The sequence below is a fragment of the Manis javanica genome, chromosome 10 (genome assembly GCF_040802235.1).
Source record: "Manis javanica isolate MJ-LG chromosome 10, MJ_LKY, whole genome shotgun sequence".
Lineage (NCBI taxonomy): Eukaryota > Metazoa > Chordata > Mammalia > Pholidota > Manidae > Manis > Manis javanica.
The window spans coordinates 19,883,840-19,900,031 of record NC_133165.1 but is presented as its reverse complement, the minus strand read 5'-3'; the positions used below and the strand labels follow the sequence as shown (position 1 = coordinate 19,900,031).

Below are 16,192 nucleotides of genomic sequence, written 5' to 3'. Positions count from 1 at the left end.
ATCAAGTCTCCCCCCATACCCCATTCCAGTCACTGTCCATCAGTGTAGTAAGATGCCACAGAGTCCCTATTTGTCTTCTTGTCTTCTCTGAGCTACACTGTCTTCCCCGTGACCCCACACACACCATGTGCACCAATCATGATACCCCACAATCCCCTTCTCCCTCCCTTCCAACCCACTCTCCCAAGTCCCTTTCCCTTTGGCAACTGTTAGTCTGTGTTCTGTGAGTCTGCTGCTGTTTTGTTCCTTCAGTTTTTGCTTTGTTCTTATGCTCCACAGGTGAGTGAAATCATTTGGCACTTCTCTTTCTCCACCTGGCTTATTTCACTGAGCATAATACCCTCTAATTCCATCCATGTTGTTGCAAATGGTAGGATTTGTTTTCTTCTTATGGCTGAATAATATTCCATTGTGTATATGTACCACTTCTTCTTTATCCATTCATCTACTGATGGACACTTAGGTTGCTTCCATAGCTTAGCTATTGTAATCAGTGCTGCAGTAAACATAGGGGTGCATATGCCTTTTTGAACCTGGGATCCTGCATTCTTAGGGTAAATCCCTAGGAGTGGAATTCCTGGGTCAAATGGTATTTCTATTTTTAGTTTTTTGAGGAACCTCCCTATTGCTTTCCACAATGGCTGAACTAATTTACATTCTCACCAGCAGTGTAAGAGGTTTCCCCTTTCTCCACATCCTCGCCAACATGTGTTGTTGCTTGTCTTTTGGATGGTGGCCATCCTAACTGGTGTGATGTGATATCTCACTGTGGTTTTAATTTGCAGTTCTCTGATGATTAGCAATGTGGAGCATCTTTTCATGTGCCTGTTGGCCATCTGAATTTCTTCTTTGGAGAAGTGTCTGTTCATATCCTCTGCCCATATTTTAATTGGATTATTTGCTTTTTGGGTGTTGAGGCATGTGAGTTCTTTATATATTTTGAATGTTAACCCCTTGCCAGATATGTTATTCACAAATACATTCTCCCATACTGTAGGATGTGTTTTTGTTCTGCTGATGGTGTCTGTGATGTATTTTTGAATTCAGTTTGCTAATATTTTGTTGAGTATTTTTGCATCTATGTTCATCAGGGATATCGGTCTGTAATTTTCTTTTTTTTGTGGTGTCTTTTTTTGGTTTTGGTATTAGAATGATTTTGCCCTCATAGAAAGAGTTTGGGAGTATTCCCTTCTCTTCTAATTTTAGGAAAACTTTAAGGAGGATGGGTATTAAGTCTTCACTAAATATTTGATAAAATTCAGCAGTGAAACCATCTGGTGAAGGGATTTTGTTCTTAGGTAGTTTTTTGATTACCAATTCAATTTCCTTGTTGCAATTGGTCTATTTAGATTTTCTGTTTCTTCCTGGGTCAGCCTTGGAAGGTTGTACTTTTCTAGAAAGTTGTTCATTTCTTCTAGGTTATCTAGTTCATTAGCATATGATTTTTCATGGTTTCTCTCATAATTCTTTGTATTTCTGTGGTGTTTGTAGTGATTTTTCCTTTCTCATTTCTAATTCTGTTAAACGTGTATTACTTTCCTTTTTAGACTGAATAATATTCCATTGCATGGATACTGACCATACTGTTATTTTATCCAGAGTGACTTTCCATCTTTCTCTTCACCTGGCTGTCTACTGGTCAGCCTTCCGCAGGCAGCACAGAGATCACTTCCTCTGAGAACGTCCCCTAGACCCCAGCCTGGATGAGGTCATGTACATTCTGAGGCCAACCTTTCCCTTCTGCATTGCTCTTATCTCCATTGATAGGCAAACAGTTTTTTATGGGCTGCCTCCCCAACTAAAATCTAAGATCAATCAGACAGGAATCATATCTGTATTCATTCTATATTGTATCCCTACAGGACCTGGTATATAAATAAACTGTTGTGAAATAAATGTTACAAAATTATTTCCCACTGAAAAGTAAACAATTGGCAGCTGCTTAATGGCCTTTCATTCCCAAAGGCATTTTGAATCTGAATAGAAATCATGCCACCATCGTGGAGAAATCCCGTGGAGGAATTTCCCTGGCAGGAAGTAAGGGGCAGAGGTGTTCTGAGGCAAAGACTCCTTCCTGCTTCTTGAATTGCAACACCCAATGCCTCCTCCTCCTTCAGGTCCAGCTCTCTGAGGCACCATTGCATTCACTCTAAATCTGTCCTGCTTCCATTTCATCTGAACTGAAAAACAGGCCTGCATGGTTCCATTAATATCCTTATCTCATGACTAGGAAAGCAGTGAACCACTGTAAGTACTTATCTCTCACCCATCTTTTCTCTCCAGTGTTTGTAACTTCACACTCATTGAGACATGATGGATTTCTGTGCTGTCTGCATCTGAAGGATGCTTTTCTCTGTAAATTGGTTCATAATTATGCATTGGAATTTAATCTTCATTAACTCAATGACACTGTCTCTCCCCAGTCTTTTCCGGGTACCTGTAATGGAATTATAAGTAACAGTTCCTCTTTCAGCCCTGCTTTACCTCATCCGTAAACCATACCCTTTGTAAAGTGCTTGCAGTCCACACACTGCTGTCCTGTCTTTCAGTAATTACAACTGAAAACTGCCGGTCACTCTCTTCTTAAAGTGATGGCAAATTCTTCTCTAGTATTTACAGACAGATGACAATGAAACAAGGCCCTGATAAGTAAGAGTACAATTTAACAAATTTACTTGGTGGAAGCATTTTTATTTAATTTTTGTATAATTACTCATGAGAAAAATTTTCTCCAGAATGATAGTTTTATACCACAAAGAGCTGCTTGACATTTTTCTCAACAAAGCATCAGATTAAGGAACTATTGTGCCAAATAAACTGTATGATTTGCATGTAGAATCACTATTATTTTAGTTTTTCTTTATTATGTGATTTATGTCAACCCAATGGAAACTGGATTTTTTGTTGTCCCAGATACAACTAAACCCCTCAAATGGGTCTTTCTCCCAGGTGAGGTTGAGGGCTAGGCTTGGATTAAGTTAATGGCTGCTCTCTGAAGGTTGAACCATGAACATATACTGGCTAAACACAAACGTATTTCAAGAAACCTGAAAAAAGTCAAAATGAGTCCTGGCCTAAAGGATTGCCAATGGTCTAATTAATTGTGATAATGTAATAAATTAAAAATGAACTAATCCTAGAGGCATTGGGAAAAGGAGAGCATGGGGCAAAAAAAATTCCAATTTAGATTTAAATATTCAATATTGAGTGAAATCTTGGTCCAGAAATCAAAAACAATTGATTACTCAGCCCAAGTAAACTCCCAGTTGTGTGGATGGCTATCAGGGTCTGATGTAGAATGTTTCTGAATATATAAAATCTTGCTTATTCTGATCATAATTTGGCATCTCATAAAAGCTTATCTAGGGGAAGAGAATGTGCTGGTCAGGTTAATGTGACTGTCCATTCCACTGGGTATTATATTCCTCATTTTATAAATTTAAAGATTGTTTTGGTTTTATATACATCTTTGTGATGGTTGAGAGAGTGAAAAGAATGTGCTCTGAATCAGCTTTGGAATATAGACCAGATTACATTTTTGAGTTTGTAAGATTGAGAGGCAGGCCCTGCAAAGTGATGAATTCACCATGCACCTTTCTGCCCTTGGCAGCAGCCAGCCCGTTCTCCTGACACGGTGTCCCTCCCTCTTGCTGTGGCTCTTCCTTTATTAATCCTCTTCCTTTTCTGAGTTTTCCTGATGAGATAGAGACATCTAATAGGAAAGAAAATGTTTCTAAATGTAAAGGCCCCCATGTGGGCATATTTTTCCTGCCCATTTTAAGGAACATTAGGCAAATGCCAATTTTTCTTAATTTCAATTTCATCGTATCTTTAAACTGGGAATGCTGCATTGTGGTTTCTTTTGAATATTAAATTAAAACTGTTTTAATTAAGACATCAGTCTAATGTGGCACTGACATTTGGTGGCCCTCAGTAGTTCATCTGACAGCTTTCAGCTTACTCTTTTAAATAAGTTGACAACTACATCCAGTTCTTTGGTTTGGAATGGTGTGATTATAGAATTGCATTCATGGAGTCCAGCTGATTTTTTTATCCTGTAAAAAGACCACAAAGAGCACAAGTATTTGGTCACTGGATATTCTGAGGCATCTAGACTTAGACAACTAGGGGCTTTTTGGGGGTCTATGGCCCCACAGCCTAGGTTAGCATGGAAACAGCTAGAGAGCGTGGGCATGTACCAGGATCTCCTGAGACTCTGAGCATGTTAAATACATGTATGTATAAACAAGGACAATCAATGCCCACAGTCAGCTCCTGAACATGGCTTTTGGGTAAGTGAATGCCATCTACTCATATCCTGGTTTCTTCCTTTACCATACAGCTCTCTGAGTCTATTCCTTCAGTGACCAATTACCAAATCAGCACCATCAACGTCCTCCTACCGTGTCTGCCTTTCAGGCTCTAGTCAGCACACCGGTGGTGTTCAAGCATGGTCTTAACACAGAACCCCAGGCCTGGGAAAGAATCCCTCGTTTCCATCTATAGCAATAGGATAACCCATGAAAAGATCTGTCTAAAGCTGCACATCAGGAAAGAAGCTCATTTAGTGTCCTTTCATGAAGGCACATTTTTTTCTTGAAGGCAGGGGTGTTCTTTAATGTTGCCACTGGAGGACCTTACCAGTGAGATCTCTGGCTTTTATGATTATGAGGGGTTTCAGCATAAACCAGTGGGCACTTTCCTGGCTAAATCTGCCTCACAGAAAACCGTCTCCAGCAAACAACAAGTTTAAAGGTCAGTGTAAATACTCACATTAAGCAATGGTGTCTGAAGTAAGACGTTCAGCTGCAGAGGAAGTCTGTCCGGGGGAAAAAACGTTCATGTGCTGTTCCTCCACTTCTTCTCAGAAAAAGTTTCTTGGGCTTCTTCCTTATACAGACTGGGGTTTTCTTGTCTCACACTGGGCAAGAAGAAAATTGGGTTTTCATTGTCAACACATCCTTGGAATTTGGGGTTTTAAATTCCATAATTGGGGCTCTAGGGAATTCACAAGGAAGAATACCAGACACCCCCACTATCTTAATGGCCTCCCTGAGCTGCTGGGCATGGGCCTCACTATAGCCTGGAGTCTCTCTGGGGACTGTGTAGGTGCCTTTTTGAAGTTCAGGTGCACGGTGAGAAAGTGATGCCTTTAAGGACAGCATGGGCTGCTCCTCTGAGGTCCCTGTGCCTACACTGATGGCTATTTCCACTAACAAAAGCAGGGTGGTGCATGTTCCAAATCAAACCGTGATCCAGGAATGACACATCTATCGACTGTGAGGGAACATGCCATTCGTGCCAAACATGATGGTGACTCTTAGCTAATAAAGAATAATCGCTCTTTCATTCAAACCCTCCTATCTGCTCAAGAAGGCTCCAAGACCTCACCTGCACTTCACATTGCTGTTATTTTGATCTTTAGTTTCAGTACGTCCCCCTCTCAGTAAAGTGATTCCGTGTGTGTCTGCTCATGAGCATGTACGTGCATGTGTATGCCTGTATATATTACATATTATTCATATTCATATATTCTTCATGTCTTCGTATTTCTCTCCCGGGCATGGTCTCATGGATCTCCCAAACTGAGCTCAACATTATTTCTTCTCGAATCTTCCTTTCTTCTTGTGTTCCAGGTCCCAGTGTAGGACAATGCAATTCACCAGTATGTTTGCCTTCATCCCCATTCACTCTCCAGATCCCTTTCCCAGCCCCCTTAGCCATACCCCTCGGCAGCATTGCATAGCCCAGTTCATTTCCCTCCTAGCATTTGTCATTTTATGACTTATTTTATTTACATGATTAAGTTAATTTCTTCTTTACTTGGCTGGCCTGTCTCTCTCTGCTGATATTAAGCTTATGAAGGCAGGGATCTCTTCTGTGCTAGTCCCTGCTATAAACCTGGAACCAAGCCTGGACTGTGGGAACCACTCAGTAAATGTTTATTAAATAAACCAATGAATCAATAATTATCCATTAAGTCTATTTCCATAATGTCTTGCAAATCACTTTTTTAAAGTCCCTGCTCTGCTACTACCCTCATTATCACTATAATTTCTCGCACCAATGGTGGCAAGAGCTTCCTGGTGGGCCCCTGGCTTCCGCCCTCACCCTTCTCTGATTACCTGCTCTGCGCCTGGGGTCTCTCTCATGGGCAGATTGACCCCTGTCATTAATCTGCATAAAACAATGTATGTAGCTGCCTGCCATTTACTAGAGCTCCCTAATGGCAGAGGAGAGAGAGGGCTGGCAGGTACGACCCTGAACTTAACCGTCACAAGCACAGAAAATCTTAGGAATCTCATGATTCATCTTAGAAATGTTCTGCAGTTTGTATTCTACCTACTCCTTCAGGGGCAAGTGTTCTAAATGACCCACCCCTGAGCTGTACCAGCGCTCCAGGAAGACACTGCTTGTTTCTCCTGTGGTTTGGGGATAGGGCCACACCAGGATGTCAGAGCCTTGAGAAATACAAAGGTACATGAAGGTCAGATAAATTAATTTGGTGCACAAGGCCCTTCAAAATATGGCAGCTGATCTGTCCCTCCTCACCTCTGGCCACTCTCTCACACGCACTTTCTGTAGTCCAGCAATTCTCAGCCACCCTCATAGCCAAGGCTGGGCGAGGCCCCCCTTCTCGGTCCTCCCTCAGGACCTTGTGCACCTTCTACCTGTACATTACCAGTCCTCATTGTTTATTTCTGTGGAGAGCTGACCTATAACCTGCAAGGAAAGGCCATGTGTCTTATTCATTGTAACCCAGATGTCACGGAGCCTGGCATGTCTGAGGCACCCAAAAAACATCTACCAAATGGAGAATGAGTGAATGGCTTCCCAATATCCCAAGCAAATGCTCGTGTAAAGCTCTAAGGCTCTTATGTCTGAGAATAAGTGCTGTTTTATTTCAATAGTCTACCCGACCCCTGCTTACATTTTAACCCTTCCTTCCCAATACAGACATGAGAGGAAGTAAATCCATTTAGGGTTAATTTGATAGCCCAAGGACTGAAAACTATTATATTGCCTGGGACCAATGCACTGAACCAGATTTACTAAGAAATATATAAATTTCAAAGAACTGCCCTCACACTTGGAAACCTGAAGGGATCTTTGTAAGCACAAGGATGCCCCTAGCTTGAGGCCGCAACCGAAGAGAAGACCTTCGGTGCTGCTGCCTGTCCTGACCTGGGAGGTGCCCAGGCCTCAGATGTGATACGCAAGGGTGTGAGGGTAGCTGCGCCCACGCTCGAGCCACCAGGCTGGGCTGCCCCATTGTCCTAGAGAACCACATCTTATCTAACCACCTAGCTCACACATTTCTAACATTTACTGTAACATGTTGTCCCTAGGACTATAAAGTCTGATCCGCTGGGCTTTATCTGAACATCCTGAGGAGCGAATTCAAGGGTTCAAAAAAGCAACGTTTTACCAGTGAAGTACAACTAGTGGGAACCCTATGCCTTCAAAATCTTGTAAAATTATTTTGGCTAAACCCAAAATAGCAACTGCATTTTGTGGAGTTTTCAGTCCTACATGACAGAAGCTCAAGAGGAATCTTCTACAAATGCAATCTTTTTTGGAGAAAAGTGGTATGCTCTTATTAAACAGTCTGAATAGGGATCAGGAGAGAACGAGGAGGAACCAGACGCAACAGAAAAGGATCTGGCCCCAGTGCCGCCCCAAGACGCCTGATCCCATGCAGCGTCTGGCCGAGAGCTAAAGTCAAGCAGCTGTGAGTCCCAGAGCTCACAGTCCTGGACCAATACTGACTCAAATGCATTATTCAACACCACTTGTCAACTACACATATATTCAAACAACCAAAACAAATTCTTTATAGATTGAAATAAAAATGCAAGTAAATAAAGGAGGAGTCATCCAGCACCTTCCACTGCAGAAGAGACCATAAATTGAAGTTCCTTTACAAACAGCTAATGCTGGCTTCTCCCTGAACTACCCTACTCATCAGCGGCTTAGAAGGGGTCCTTGCTTGTGTGTGAGTTATGACTGGGGGGATGCTTAGCACTTAAGATTCATTATTTAAAGTATTTGCTAGTTTTGATACCGTTTTTTCAGTCAATATAGATTAAAAAGGAGGATTATGTATTTTGTTTAAATAATGATAAAGAATTATTTATCTCTGGTCTGGCAAAGGCTGAAGCAGCCTATTTGGTGACATAGGTTGGTTTACAAGCATTTCCTCTGGAAATCACCTGAAGCAGCCACTGTGGGGTCACAGCTGCTCCTTCAGCCACCACTGCCCCTTTTCCAAACACACAGCGGGGATGTGGCAAAACCCAGTGTGGGTTTCTTCCCAGTTAAGCAGAGCATCTTTGTTTATATTATGTTACATTTTCAGATAAAATTATTTTTTTAAGATTCTACACATGAAAGAGTTTTGGAAAACTACTTATAATAAATAGAAAGGTAGGTGGTAGACAGAGAATATACATGTAACATTGTAATTCCATATAAAAACTGCTGCTTCTAGCCATAAAGCTTTGTGAATTTAAACTTCTGCTTCCCTAACACCCAGATTATTTAAAGTATTCCTTCCTACTAAAGTAAAAAAGAATGATAAAAGAATAACGGTCTCCAACTACACTGTCTCTCTGTTCCTCTAAACTAGGGGTTATGATTAGATTTGCAAAATTTGTATATATGTTTCAGATGACTATGTCCATATATGTTTCAGATGAATTAGAGTGAAAACCTTTCTACCAGTACAAATGACTTTCACTGATTTATTTTGTGGGGCAAGCTAAAACCTGTGACTGTGACATGTAAATTCACAGAAATCAAATGCCTGTGAATCCAGCCTTGAGGTCACTGGCTGACACACAACACTGACAAGCCATTGCCCACACATTCTGCACGACAGGTGAGAAAACAGCAGCAGAGGGCCGGCTGCCCATTTAACAGCAGGGCTCTAGACAAGGGCCAAAAGGGACAGAATCAAGTGCTCCAGTTCTCTGCTTTCTGGAGAGAGGATAATCAATCCCCTGCTTTTTATTGCAGAATACTTACTTTAAGTCACTGTGAAATGAAGTTCTCATAACATAAGACACTCTCAAACTCCAGTTACTGACAGGGTTATACAGGATTCAAATTCAGGTTTCTGAGGTCACCTCTCCCTCCTACCCTGTGTCCCTCAGCCACCCACAATTCTGCCAGGACCACCCTGGAAACAAGGTGATCTTTTTTATTTGTAGAAGTTCTAGCAAAGGTTACACAACAGTTCATTTCTTTAATTTTAAATGGCAGTTTACATATATACATTCTTACATACTTACCATGCAGTATCTCCTTTCTTTTAAAATATGCAAATGCTTTCCAGGAAATATTTCAATTTACAAGTACTAAATCCTTTATAAATATAGATCTCATATTTATTCCCTAAGCTTTCCTTTATTCTGAATTTCTTGCTTCCTCCTTTCCTTTTTCTTCTTAGCTAAACTATCAAATGACCATCCTATTTTATATTTTGCTGATGAGCTGTTCCTATAATTAATAACCTTATCTTTCTGTGTATGAAAAAAAACAAATTTAATGCCTTTTAATAAGGAGGTTGGAAGGAGAAGGAGATATTTTATTGCCATGTTGATTTCGATAACACGAGAAATAACCTGGATGCTGATGACTGCATAGAGTAAGTAGCATTTGTGCACACATTTTTTATTACTCTTGATACAGGCACTCAGTATTTCTTACAGATAGATTTCTAAATAGTTATATAATGTAGAATTCTTTAACAAGCAAATCTTGTTGAATAGCATGATGGTTTTAAAGTCACTTTATTTTACATATGACTTTAATCTTGTATAATTCTCAACTGACCAGCACACAGGGCTGAAAATCAAAAGACATGGTTCTAGCTCTTCCAAAAATGTTCTCTTAACTTAGCTAAAACAGCCTGATTGTTATTTGCTTATCTATAAATCATGAAGGGAGAAGTGTGAGTGCCTAGAAGATCTCTAAAATCACTTCTAGATCTAGCATTCTACAATTGCAGCCAATTCATTGAAAAAAAATGTTTATTTTTTTTAAATTCTCCTTTGAAGCGTTTAAAGTTAAGGACCATTTGAAATGTGAATAATCAGGTCTCTATCTGGGTTCAATTTTTGTACATCCAAACTGAAGGCTGAATAATGCCTCTTCCTTTGAAATTAGTAAAGTCCATGAGCTCATGATGGGTCTGTAATAGGAAGAGCTCTGTAAGTGCTCAGAGTAGCCTCTATGCTCACTTCCTGCCCAGTTACACACTGAATCCTGTGACATGAGAGTATCTGTAATTTCATTTGACAAAGAAGAAAACCGCTGGTATTGCACAGACTGGTGCAGGACCATACAGAGCCACACAGCTAGGGAGCACTAGGCAGAAATCCTGAACTTTCAGACTGTGGTGAGTTTTGCTACACATCTTACTTTGGGGTCCCCAGAACTATTCTCTTCCAATCAAGGGCAGGGAATGGATGAGAGTGAATACCTAATGTTCACCAAGGGAATGCTCCTCCCAAAGGGCTGCCCTCCGACTAGGGAAGTGATGCCCCGTTGGGAGTCATGTTATCTTCCTCACTAGACTGTCAGCTCTGAGAGAGAAGGTACCTGGTTTTCTTGAATGGAGATGGGAGTAGTACCCTCCATTCCCCTATCCTCACGTCAGGCCTCTTTCCAGTTTCACTGTATCCCTCACCTTGCATTTGTATTGATGAGTGTATTTACTTGGTATTCAGGGCAGGGAAAAGCCTACAATTCTTGTAACCTACAGTAGCCAGCACTGTGCCAAGTTCCCCAGTATTTTCCAGTTCTGTGATTCTCTAGGAACCCAGCAAGTACTTGCTGATTGGTGGATTATCAGGGCTGACTCCCGGAAAAAATGAGAAGTTTGGATTTGGGACCCTTGGATAAACCTCCAACAGAGTCTCTCGTTGTATTCCTACGTCCCCCAACCCTCAGCAGCTCCTTCTGGACAGCAGGAATCCTCAATTAGGCCCTCAGGGTCCCAGTTGTCCTTGTTAAAGCAGAGGTTTAACAAGACCCAAGGACTGTGGGCTTTAATTACCGTTTCAGGAAACAATGCCTCCACTTGGCAGTCTATTTAATTAGTGACAGTCTTACTGGAAGATTCTAGCAGGTGATCAAAAGGGGCTCTTGGCAAGGTTCTACAGCCTTCGTACAGATCTTCAAGTAGGGTTGGCCTCTGCCCTTACAGCGCTGATCCCCGTCCCAAAGGGCAAAGCTAAATTACTAAATAACACACATTTTTTGAGCTTGTATTTTGAACCATACAACATATGTGACTTTTAAACTGATGAAGGAAAAACAGATGTTTATTGAAATGCATTGTTCAGCACAGTATATTCTAATGATCAAACCAGAGCAACACAGATTATTATTCTGAGCATTTGGTCACAGCTTCAACAAATAACCTCTCTTTAAGAGTTTATCAAAAAAGAATTTCACCTACATTTATAAGGATGTCTTGTCTATTTTTGGCAATTCTGAATATTACATTTTACTGGCATTTCTCTTTCTCCATGCTCAGCAAGTTAAGACAGAGTCATCGTCGATTTCGGTGTCATGTTAGAGCAAACATATTTATTTCTCCTTAGCCTCCAGAGACATAACATCCTTCTGTGCTGTGCACGAGGGTTAGGGGAAGGAGCAATGACGGGACTGTTCCAGCCCGTGGTGCCGCCTCGCCTGAAGTGAGGACTGTTACTCTTTCAAGCACCGCCCTCTAGTGGCGAAAACATACCAGCCTTTAGAGCAGGCACTGCCGTTCAGGTACTAGCACTGGGTAAGTGCCTTCCACTGACCTACCTGGGGCTTTTCCTGGGAGAAACGACCCTTTCATCACTGTGCGTTAAAGAAACTTAACAAGTGAAGTTCTGACAGCTCATTAACCTGCACCTAACAGGGTGAGGCCATCAGAAACTCCTGAATAGCTGGGAGGAGAAGGCTGATAGCGCAGCCAAGGGCCTATGAGCGTCTCGGTAAAATGCAAAACGACAAAATGGTCACAATGCTTGTATTTTTTAAATGAGGATTTTAAAGGAGGGATTGTCCTGTTGACAAACTTGCTATTCTGAAATTAATTGCTATGTGGGGCAAACATATAAATTTATTTGAATCCATGTGCAATTTCAAGTCTCAATAGCTATCTAATAGGATACTTCAGGATTTGACTTTACAAACACCCTTTTGGGGTCCAATGATTATTCATGTTTTCCAGATTATTATGTCCTAATTTTATTTGGAGTAACACCTATCTTAATTATGAGTGAATATTCAGCTGGGTCTGTCAGTTAAGGCTCTGGAGCTCTGGACACAGACAGACCTGGGTTAACCATTCAGTAGTTAGTGGGCCTTTCTAAACCTCAGTTCCCTCAACTGTCAAAGTGGTATCATAACAATGCCTTCCTCAAAAACTTTAATCGTAAACTTACGAAAAGATGTTTGGAAAATACTTAACAGTGTCTGGCTCTTTGCAAACACTAAACAAATATGAAGTATTCTTTTTAATATCTTCAGTGTAATTTTGTTGATGTGGCCTCCAGAGAGCTCTTTATCCCCTAACTAAGCTCCAAACCAACCTCCCAATAGAATGTGTGGAGAACTATGTCAAAGTCGTTACAGAGTTCACTTTACCAGTCCCAGTCTCTGCTCCGTATGCATGCTCGGCAGGACTCGGGCATCTTCTCTGCTGAATTTTTACGTTTGACACCTCCTTAGCGGAGAGTTCCATATCAGGTGTCATTTCAGATCAAGAAGCCAAATTTTGTGGCTGTTTATATACACTCAGGAGCATGAACACAGCCAAGCTGTTTCCGCTGTCTGCTGCCAAAATAGTGATCTGACCTCCATGTCCAAAGGAACATAAAACACAGCCTTGTAAAAGTGGTACTGAGACAGGGACCGTGGGTGGGTGTAGGCAGAGCAGGGTGAGGGCCTCTGGAAAAAGACCCCTACCAAAACTCCATATTAAACAATTAAACAAAGACAGAGTCACATTAATTCTCTAAAGTAAAATATCAAACCAAGAATATAAGCATTCTTCAGTGAAGATGAGTTAAAACTAAAAAGCCAGGAATAACCTGGCCTGGAATGTCTGAACATCCCCCAGGTAAGAAAATACCTCAGCATAGCCCATGTCTTGTTTGTGTCAATTAAATGAGGCTATTGTAAAATTAACTTTAACCTGCTAAAAAGCCCAGTTTATCTTTAACTTTATCCAGATGCTGCTTTTCCTCCTACAGTCCCTAATCAAGTAATATATAACCTGGGCAATTAATATCACAGGCAGACCCAGCCATAAACAACATAGTGAAGGGCAGGAAAGATTCCATTTTAAAGATAAGAAATTAAGAAGTAAAATTCGTAATTTACTATTTAACAAACAGATAATAACTCAGCTCACCCTGAAAGCAAGACAAGCAGCCTTGATTGATACACTCCCAAACCAAGAAACTGCTATTCTAAGAAAGAATCAAAGCAGTAAATTTCTTATGCTGACTCTGCAAAACAGTCCGAAAACCTGATAAGAAACTTAGTGTCTCCTTAAAAATAAACATTTAGAGACCATTTGGTGGGTCTGCATCCCTAGTTCTTTGTCTCTCAAATGCTTATAAATCCCCTAGACAGCGCACCACCCCGGACTCTCTTGTCCCCTCCTGGCATAAGCCAGGAGCTCTGTTCTTTCACTTTATCTCTAAATAAAAGCCTGTACCTTGCTCTCCTACATTGAGTGTTTGTGAAGTTCATTCTTCGGCTTCGTGAACAAGAACCCCAGCATCAGTACTACTGGGGAGCTAGCTTGGGAGATAACCTGTGAAATATTCATAGTTTTCATTGCTTCATAGATTATGTCTAACACCCTTCACAGTTATAAAATAACTTAAAGTGCATCTCTACCATAAAGTGCCGCATCCCTCCATAAACTAGGCCAGTTGCACAGCTGGGAATGATGTTCTGCCAGACAATGGCTATCAGGACATCTGCCTAGCCAAGCCCCTGATATCACTCTCACCTTTGCTTTTCTCTGAAAGGTGCTCTTGAGTCTTCATTCTTACTTAGTGTCCTGTGAAAGATGCTGAAGAGGCCACACCTGATCCCAGGGTTTCATTACTGCCTGGCCCTGACCTGTCAGCTGACTCTTCCCCATCGTTTCCCTCACAAACTAAAATTAGATCTCCCTTGGGCTGGAGAAGGGGTGATGGGCAAGGTTAGAACAGGGGTAAAAAATCAACACAGGAATTCAATTACTTTTTTGCAGAGGCAAACCCAATACAAATTCTCCAGACATACTAACTTGTGCAGGAGGTGGGAAAATACCTGAACAGAAAACAAAGGAAGGCCACAGCGAGGCAAACTGAAAGATCTGTTTCTCATAACTAACATCTTGGCACAATTTAGAGACCTGTCAAAGCAAACTATTGTACTGGTTAGAGCTCATGACCTCTGAAGAGAGTAGGAAAATGGAGAATTAAAAGGCCTTCTTAATATCTGACTAATTCTTAACAGACTAAGGACTTCATGTCTTCTGGCTGGGACATGGCACGTTCACAGACACTGAACTCATACTGCTGCATATGTTTCTATTTTTAAAAACAAAGTGAAAATAACCTATTGCTTCGGGCTTTCCTCAAGCAAACTGTTGGACTAGTTAGACTGTTCTCCAGAGAGTAATTTCTCTCCTTGGACGTTCCAGGCAGGACTATTACAGCACAAAAATCCACTTTAAGTCATATATTTGGTATTGTTTTCTGTAGAGTAAAAGTGATTATGAAGATTAACAAAGAACTAGTTTTAAAGACTCAAAATTAATCCTTCATTAAAAAATCTCTGAAAAGGAAGAATAATAGTAGCGGTAGAGAAAAAGTTTTCAGAGGATGACAGATCGTGAGCACAGCGAGCCTCACTCCGAGATCTACACCAGCACATTGTATCAGCATTGTTTCCCTCACAATGACAGCTCATAGATAATTGTACATAGGCAACCGGTATTTTCTCACAGGTGTATTGAGTACTGAAAATAAATCAGGACGTTTTCGTTAGAGTGGATTGACAGGAGGAAGAATTCCCCTTTAAGGTATCTCCTAAAGGTGGATGGAGGGATGTTAGGCGCAATTACCTAAATTCGGAATCCACCCAATGCCGTTCACGCTCTGACCTACGGCGGGTCCTGGCAGGGAAAGCGCCGAACACCTGCCGGCACCGCGAAGCCGAGCGTCCGTCTTGCCGCACCTGCCCGGTGGTGGCGTAGGGAGGCGGCAGCGAACTGCAGGCAGTGCGCGGCAGGGCCCTTTCCCAGGACCGTCTGACTCCGGCCTGCGTGATACTGTAGCAAAGTGCGCACAGAATTTCGCCAAATTTAGAGAACTTCCGAGGCTGCGCGAAACACTGCTGCTGCTTCAAGCCCCTTAAGCGGCCGCGTGAGGTTTCAGAGCCCCTCGAGGCGTGCAGCCGGGAAGGCCGCTCGGGCAGGCCCCGAGGAGCAGCTGCCCGGGAGCCGCAGCGCCCACGCAGGTGGGGAACGCCGACTGCCAGCCTGCTGCGCACCGCCGCCCCAACCTCCCCAGCGTTCTGGACTCTGGAGATGCCGCCAAGATGAAACCCAACGAGTGTCCCCGCCTCTGAGACCGGATGTCACAGGATTGCTGTTTTCACCTGCAGCAGGCAGTTTCCCCTTTGACGTCATATCCACACTGGGTTTGTATTGTACAGGGTGCATTTGGCCCAAGGGAGAGAAAAATCAACCAGCTCTACAGTCGGCCCTTGAGCAGCAGGGTTTGAGCTGCGATGACCCACTCATGCACTCACGCACTTACACACTCGTGCACACACACACACTCACACTCATGCACTCATGTACTCACACACTAATGCACTCATGTACTCATACACACTCATGTACTCATGTACTCACACACACTTGTGCATTCACACACTCATGCACTCGCACACACACGCACACCTGTGCACTCACACATGCACTCACGTGCTCACACTCATGCACTCATACTCATGTGCTCACGCACTCGCGCTCACATGCACTCACGCTCATGCACTCACACTCAACACTCATGGACTCGTACACGCATGCACTCACACACTCATGCACTCGTACACTCATACACTCATGCACTCAGACATTTGTACACTCATGTACTCATACACTCATACAGAGATT

General features: G+C 42.2%; 1 long non-coding RNA gene across 1 annotated transcript; it reads right to left on the bottom strand.

The window, feature by feature from the left end:
• Nucleotides 1-2,737: 2,737 nt before the first annotated feature.
• On the bottom strand, nucleotides 2,738-15,640 carry LOC140843714 (uncharacterized). The gene is made up of 3 exons (XR_012121711.1): nucleotides 15,134-15,640; nucleotides 4,774-4,921; nucleotides 2,738-4,055 (listed from the first exon to the last, which is right to left on the bottom strand). It is a non-coding gene; the product is annotated as an uncharacterized lncRNA (long non-coding RNA).
• Nucleotides 15,641-16,192: the final 552 nt, after the last annotated feature.